The following is a 6,330-nucleotide window of genomic DNA, read 5'->3' as shown; positions in this document are numbered from 1 at the left end:
AACGGGACTCGGAATCGCGGTGGGACGCGGGAAGCGGAATCGCGGTGAGACGCAGAAAAGGGAATCGCGGTGGGACGCGGAAAAAGGAATCGCGGTGGGACACGGAAAAGGGAATCGCGGTGGGACGCAGAATCGCGGTGGGACGCGGAAAAGGGAATCGCGGTGGGACGCGGAAAAAGGAATCGCGGTGAGATGCGGGAAATTTGAAGTAATTGCATGAAGTTGAAGTAATCGCAGTGCGATGCGGGACATCCGAGATCGAGTTGCTACGGGAGACCAGAGGCGTCAGCGGACAACAGCAGCCGACCCTCACCGTGTGTCGAGTCGGCACAGAGCAGAGGGGCGGACATCAGGACCCTGCAGCCTGTCTGACGTAACCATGGAGGCAGCAGCAGTGGCTGTGCTGCTTCTCTCTGGCATTCTTTTTTAAGAGGGTTATCTTGCAATGCAAAAAGACTATTCGTCCCCAGATCGGTGTTATAACTTGGTTTCTGGATAACATTCCGTGGGGTTGCCTCATTCTACGGACTATTAATGACGATTTAGCTCTATTGCAGGGCAGGAGTGCAGAGACGCAGATTACACTGCCAAATGACCACCGGCAGGCTCGTTCACAAACAGCTTCTAGGATTGCAGCTGGCACTGCCTGCAGCCGTATAGCAGACGTTACACTCTCTTTCCTAACTAGTAATCATGTGTCTTATCCATTTGTGGTGAATGGTCAGTGGCAAAAAGAAAAGGGGGAGAGTAAGGGGCGGCAAAGACAGAAACGGTACCAGGAGGATGCCACTGACACTGACAGCACGGGTAATAGGAGTAGTATAAGTGACACTGGTGCAGAGCTGCGGCGGGCGCTGCTGCGCTGTGGGGCATTCTGCCTGCTGCTCGCCCTCGCCTGCCTGTGCACTGCTGCCGACAGTGCTAGAGCAAAATGTGAAGACTGCTCAGATGGCAGTGATGAGAGTGCTTGTGTGAAGAAGACGTGTGCTGAATCTGACTTTGTGTGCAACAGTGTTCAGTGTGTGCCAAATAGATGGCCGTGTGATGGGGATCCGGACTGTGAAAATGGGTCTGACGAGAGTGCTGATCTGTGTCATATCAGAACATGTCGGGTAAATGAAATTAGCTGTGGTCCTCAGTCAGTCCAGTGTATCCCAGTGTCCTGGAAATGTGATGGTGAAAAGGACTGTGACAGTGCAGAAGATGAAGAGAATTGTGGCATTGTGACTTGTAGTGCAGCAGAATTCACATGCAGTAGTGGGCAATGTATTTCCAAAAGCTTTGTCTGCAATGGTCAAGATGACTGCAGTGATGGTAGCAATGAGCTGGAGTGTGCACCTCCTACCTGTGGTGTTCATGAGTTTCAGTGCAAGAATTCTACCTGCATCCCTATCAGCTGGGTGTGTGATGATGATGCTGACTGCTCCGACCACTCGGATGAATCTTTGGAGCAGTGTGGCCGCCAGCCTGCACCTCCAGTGAAGTGTTCTGCGAGTGAGGTGCAGTGCATCTCAGGTGAATGTATCCACAAGAAGTGATGATGTGACAGAGATCCTGATTGCAAGGATGGAAGTGATGAAATTAACTGCCCTTCTCGGACCTGCAGGCCAGACTAGTTCAGATGTGTAGATGGGAACTGTGTCCACGGAAGAAGGCAGTGCAGTGGTGTGAGAGACGGTCTGGATGGCACTGATGAAGCAAACTGTAACAATGTTATTCAGTGCTCTGGACCTGGCAAATTCAAGTGCAGAAGTGGAGAATGCATAGATACCAATAAAGTGTGTAACCAGCAGAGAGACTGCAAGGACTGGGGTGATGAGCCCCTGAAGGAATGCAACATAAATGAATGTGACTGTCCAGCTGGGTTTGACTTTGTAGAAAAGAGAAAATGTGGAATTGATGAATGTCAAAACCCTGGTATCTGTAGTCAAATCTGTATCAACCTGAAAGGTGGCTACAAATGTGAACGTAGCCATGGCTATCAGATGAATCCTGCTACAGGAACTGGGAAAGGGCCATACCGGTACAAAAACACAAATAACACCTGTGATTACAATGACACTGCTAAGCAGGGTTTAGGAGTTTATAGCATGGAGACAAGGGGTAACAACTACAGTGTTTGGAACAATTGTACAGCTTTGGCCTTGCCTCCTGATGTGCTTCTGATTTGTGGGGATGGGGCCTGGCATGGTATCCCTGCAAATGCTGTCAGATGTCCATGTTACTTAGATAAACTCATTGTATTTGCTCCTAGCTTGCTACAGTTGCGTGAGATCACCAGACATAAATGGGCATTGCTTGCATCGGATTGCAATGATAATGTTGAATTGTGTGGGGTTGCAGCTAGAGCGGCATTAGCAATTTCAGTGCCTGGAGTGGCATCTGCGGCCACACGTAACAACTTAGAAAAATTGGAATGCTGGGCCGAGAGGCAAGCCTATGCCATGACAGAGATACTTGAGGAGATGTTACCAGATCAAAATAGTCTGCGACATCTGCTTTTACAGGATCAAGCTGCTATTGACATCTTGCTTTTGGCTCAAAGGAATGGGTGTGAGGACTTTAAGGGAATGTACTGTTTAAACCTTTCTGATCATAATGAGTCAATTCACAAATCCATTACTTTCCTGAAAGAGCACATGAGAAAGATTCAATATGATATCAATCCTTTCAATCAATGGTTCACTGACTTGTTTGAAACAAGGTGTAGATGGTTGCTGGGTTTAGTCACAAGGGGATTAAGGATTTGGTTCATGGTGGTGGTAATCATCATTGTGTGTTGTAAGTATAGCTAAGGAGTTGCTTGTAAAACTGCTGTGTTGGGCTTGGTTTGCTCAAAAGAAGAAGGGGGAATTGTTGAGGGATTTCTTGAAACAGCAAAAATCGCATGGCTTGCTGTAGCTGAGCAAAACAAGCTACCAGGGCAACTATGAGAAGTTCCCATGACAGTGTTCCCACATCGCCCAATTGAGGAATTCAGAAAAATATGGTTACCAGTAGCTGGCTTCAAGGACAAGGTCTATGTGATTGCTAATCACAAGGGGTTGTTTTCTTGCAGGTGGGGTTGTTTTCTTATAGTTGTTTGTCTGTCGTGCTTTCGGCTGTGCTTCCTGCAACAAAGAAGAAGAAGAAGAATTAGAATTAGAAGAAGAAGAAGAAAAATTAGAAGAAGAAGAAGAAATGAATTAAAGAAGTATTAGAATTAGAATTAGAATTAGAATTAGAATTAGAATTAGAATTAGAATTAGAACTAGAATTATTTAGAATTAGAATTAGAATTAGAATTAGAATTAGAATTAGAATTAGAATTTTAAGAAGAAGAAGAAGAAGAAGAATTAAAGAAGAAGTATTAGAATTAAAAATAGAATTAGAATTAGAATTAGAAGACGAAGAAGAAAAAGAAGAAGATGAAGAAGAAGAAGAAGAAAAATAAGAAGTAGAAGAAGAAGAAGAAGAAAAGTTAAAAGAAGAAGAAGAATTAACGAAGTATTAGAATTATAATTAAAATTAGAATTAGAAGAAGAAGAAGAAGAAGATGAATTAGAAGAAGAAGAATTAGAATTAAAAGTAGAAGAAGTAGAATTAGAAGAAGAAGAAGAATTACAAGATGAAGAATCACAAGAAGAATTAGAAAAACTATTAGAAGAAGAATTAGAAGAAAAATTAGAATTTGAAGAAGAATTAAATAAAGAAGAAGAAGAAGATGTATTAGAAAATGTAGATGATGAAGACACAAAAGAAGAATAAAATTAGAAAATTTTCATGAGAAAGAAAGAGATGAAGAAGGATTTGAAAATACAGACGAAGAAGAAGAAAAAGACGAAGAAAAAGAAGAAGTAGAAAGTGACAACGACGAAGAAGAAACAAAAAAGTTTAAGAAAACGAAGAAGAAGACGAAGAAGAGGAAAAAGAAGAAGAAGAAGAAGAAGAGGAAGAATTAGAAGAAGATGAAGAAATTGAAAAAGAAGAAGAAGAAGTAGAAGAAGACGAATTAAAGAAGAAGTATTAGAATTAGAATTAGAATTAGAATTAGAATTAGAATTAGAATTAGAATTAGGATTAGAATTAGAATTAGAATTAGAATTAGGATTAGGATTAGGATTAGGATTAGAAATAGAATTAAAAGAACAAGATGAAAAAGAAGAAGAAGAGGAAGAATTAGAAGAAGATGAAGAAATAGAAAAAATAAAGAAGGCAATAATGACGAAGAAGGAAAGAAGAAGAAGAATAAAAATTAGAAATTTTTCATGAGAATGAGAGATGAAGAAGGATTTGAAAATACTGACGAAGAAGAAGATGAAGAAGAAGAAGAAGAAGAAGAAGAAGAAGAAGAAGAAGAAGAAGAAGAAGTAGAAGAAGAAGAAGAAGAAGAAGAAGTAGAAGAAGAAGAAGAAGAAGAAGAAGAAGAAGAAGGAGAAGAAGGAGAAGAATTAAAAGAAGAAGAATTAGAATTAAAAGAAGAAGAAGTAGAAAAAGAAATAGAAGAAGAATTAGAAGAAGAAGAAGAAAAACAAGAAGAAGAATTAGAGAAAAATTAATTAGAAGAAGAAGAAGAAGAAGAAGAAGAAGAAGAAGAAGAATTAGAAGAAGAAGAAGAAGAATTAGAAGAAGGAGGAGAAGAATTGGAAGAAGTATTAGAAGAATTGGAAGAAGAACAATTAGAAGAACAATTAGAAGATAAAGAAGAAGAGGAAGAGGAAGAAGAAGAAGAAGAATTAGAGGAAAAATAATTAGAAGAAGAAGAAGAAGAAGAAGAAGGAGAAGAAGAAGAAGAAGAATTAGAAGAAGAAGAAGAAGAAGAAGAAGGAGGAGAAGGAGGAGAAGGCGGAGAAGGAGAAGAAGGAGAAGAAGAATTAGAATTAGAATTAGAATTAGAAGAAGAAGAAGCAGAGGAAGACGAAGAAGAAGAAGAAGAAGAAGAAGAAGAAGAAGAAGACGGAGGAGGAGAAGGAGGAGAAGGAGAAGAAGAATTAGAAGAAGAAGAAGAAGAATTAGAAGAAGAAGAAGAAGAAGAAGAAGAATTAGAAGAAGAATTAGAAGAAGAAGAAGAAGAAGAAGAATTAGGAGAAGAATTAGAAGAAGAAGAAGAAGAATTAGAAGAAGAAGAATTAGAATTAAAAGAAGAAAAAGTAGAAAAAGAATTAGAAGAAGAATTAGAAGAAGAAGTAGAAAAAGAAGAAGAAGAATTAGAGAAAAATTAATTAGAAGAAGGAGAAAAAGAAGAACTAGTAGAAGGAGAAGAAGAATTAGAAGAAGAAGAATTAGAAGAAGAAGAAGAAGAAGAATTAGAAGAAGAAGAAGAAGAATTAGAAGAAGAAAAAGAAGAAGAAGAAGAAGAAGAAGAAGAGGAATTAGAATTAAATGAAGAACAAGAAGTAGAAAAAAAATTAGAAGAAGAATTAGAAGAGGAAGAAGAAAAAGAAGAAGAAGAATTAGAGATAAATAATTATAAGAAGAAGAAGAAGAAGAATTAGAAGAAGGAGGAGAAGAACTAGAAGAAGAAGAATTAGAAGATGAAGAAGAATTAGAATTAAAAGAAGAAGAAGTAGAAGAATTGGAAGAAGAATTAGAAGAAGAAGAAGAAAAGGAAGAAGAAGAATTAGAGAAAAATTAATTAGAAGAAGAAGAAGAAAAAGAAGAATTAGTAGGAGAAGAAGAAGAAGAAGAAGAAGACTTAAAAGAAGAAGACGAAGAAGAAGAAGAAGAAGAAGAAGAAGAAGAAGAAGAAGAAGAAGAAGAAGAAGAAGAAGAAGAATTAAAAGAAGAAGAATTAGAATTAAAAGAAGAAGAAGTAAAAAAAGAATTGGAAGAAGAATTAGAAGAAGAAGAAGAGGATGAAAACGATGAAAATGAGGAAGGAGGAGGAGGAGGAGGAGAAGAAGAAGAAGAAGAAGAGGAAGAAGAAGAAGAAGAAGAAGAAGAAGAAGAAGAAGAAGAAGAAGAAGAAGAAGAAGAAGAAGAAGAAGAAGAAGAAGAAGAAGAAGTAGAAGTAGAAGAAGAAGAATTAGAATTAGAAGAAGATGAATTAGAAGAGGAATTAGAAGGATTAGGATAAAAAGAAGAAGAAGACGAAGAAGAAGAAGAAGAAGAAGAAGAAGAAGAAGAAGAAGACGAAAACGACGAAAACGACGAAGAAGGAGGAGTAGAAGAAGAAGAAGAAGACTGAGAAGAAGAAGAAGAAGAAGAAGAAGAAGAAGAAGTAGAATAAGAAGAAGAAGAAGAAGAAGAAGAAGAAGTATATGACAACGATAGAGGAGGAGAAGAAGAAGAAGATGAAGGAAGAAGACGACGAAGACTAAGGAAGAGAAGAAGAAGAAGAAGATGAAGAAG

The 6,330-nt window shown here is 38.5% G+C and overlaps 1 pseudogene; it reads left to right on the top strand.

Moving 5' to 3' along the window:
* Window positions 1–241: 241 nt before the first annotated feature.
* Window positions 242–2,937, top strand: LOC137847422 (very low-density lipoprotein receptor pseudogene; annotated as a pseudogene).
* The last annotated feature ends 3,393 nt before the right edge of the window (window positions 2,938–6,330 follow it).

Source organism: Anas acuta, chromosome W, assembly GCF_963932015.1.
Source record: "Anas acuta chromosome W, bAnaAcu1.1, whole genome shotgun sequence".
NCBI lineage: Eukaryota > Metazoa > Chordata > Aves > Anseriformes > Anatidae > Anas > Anas acuta.
This window is presented reverse-complemented; position numbering and strand designations above follow the sequence as displayed.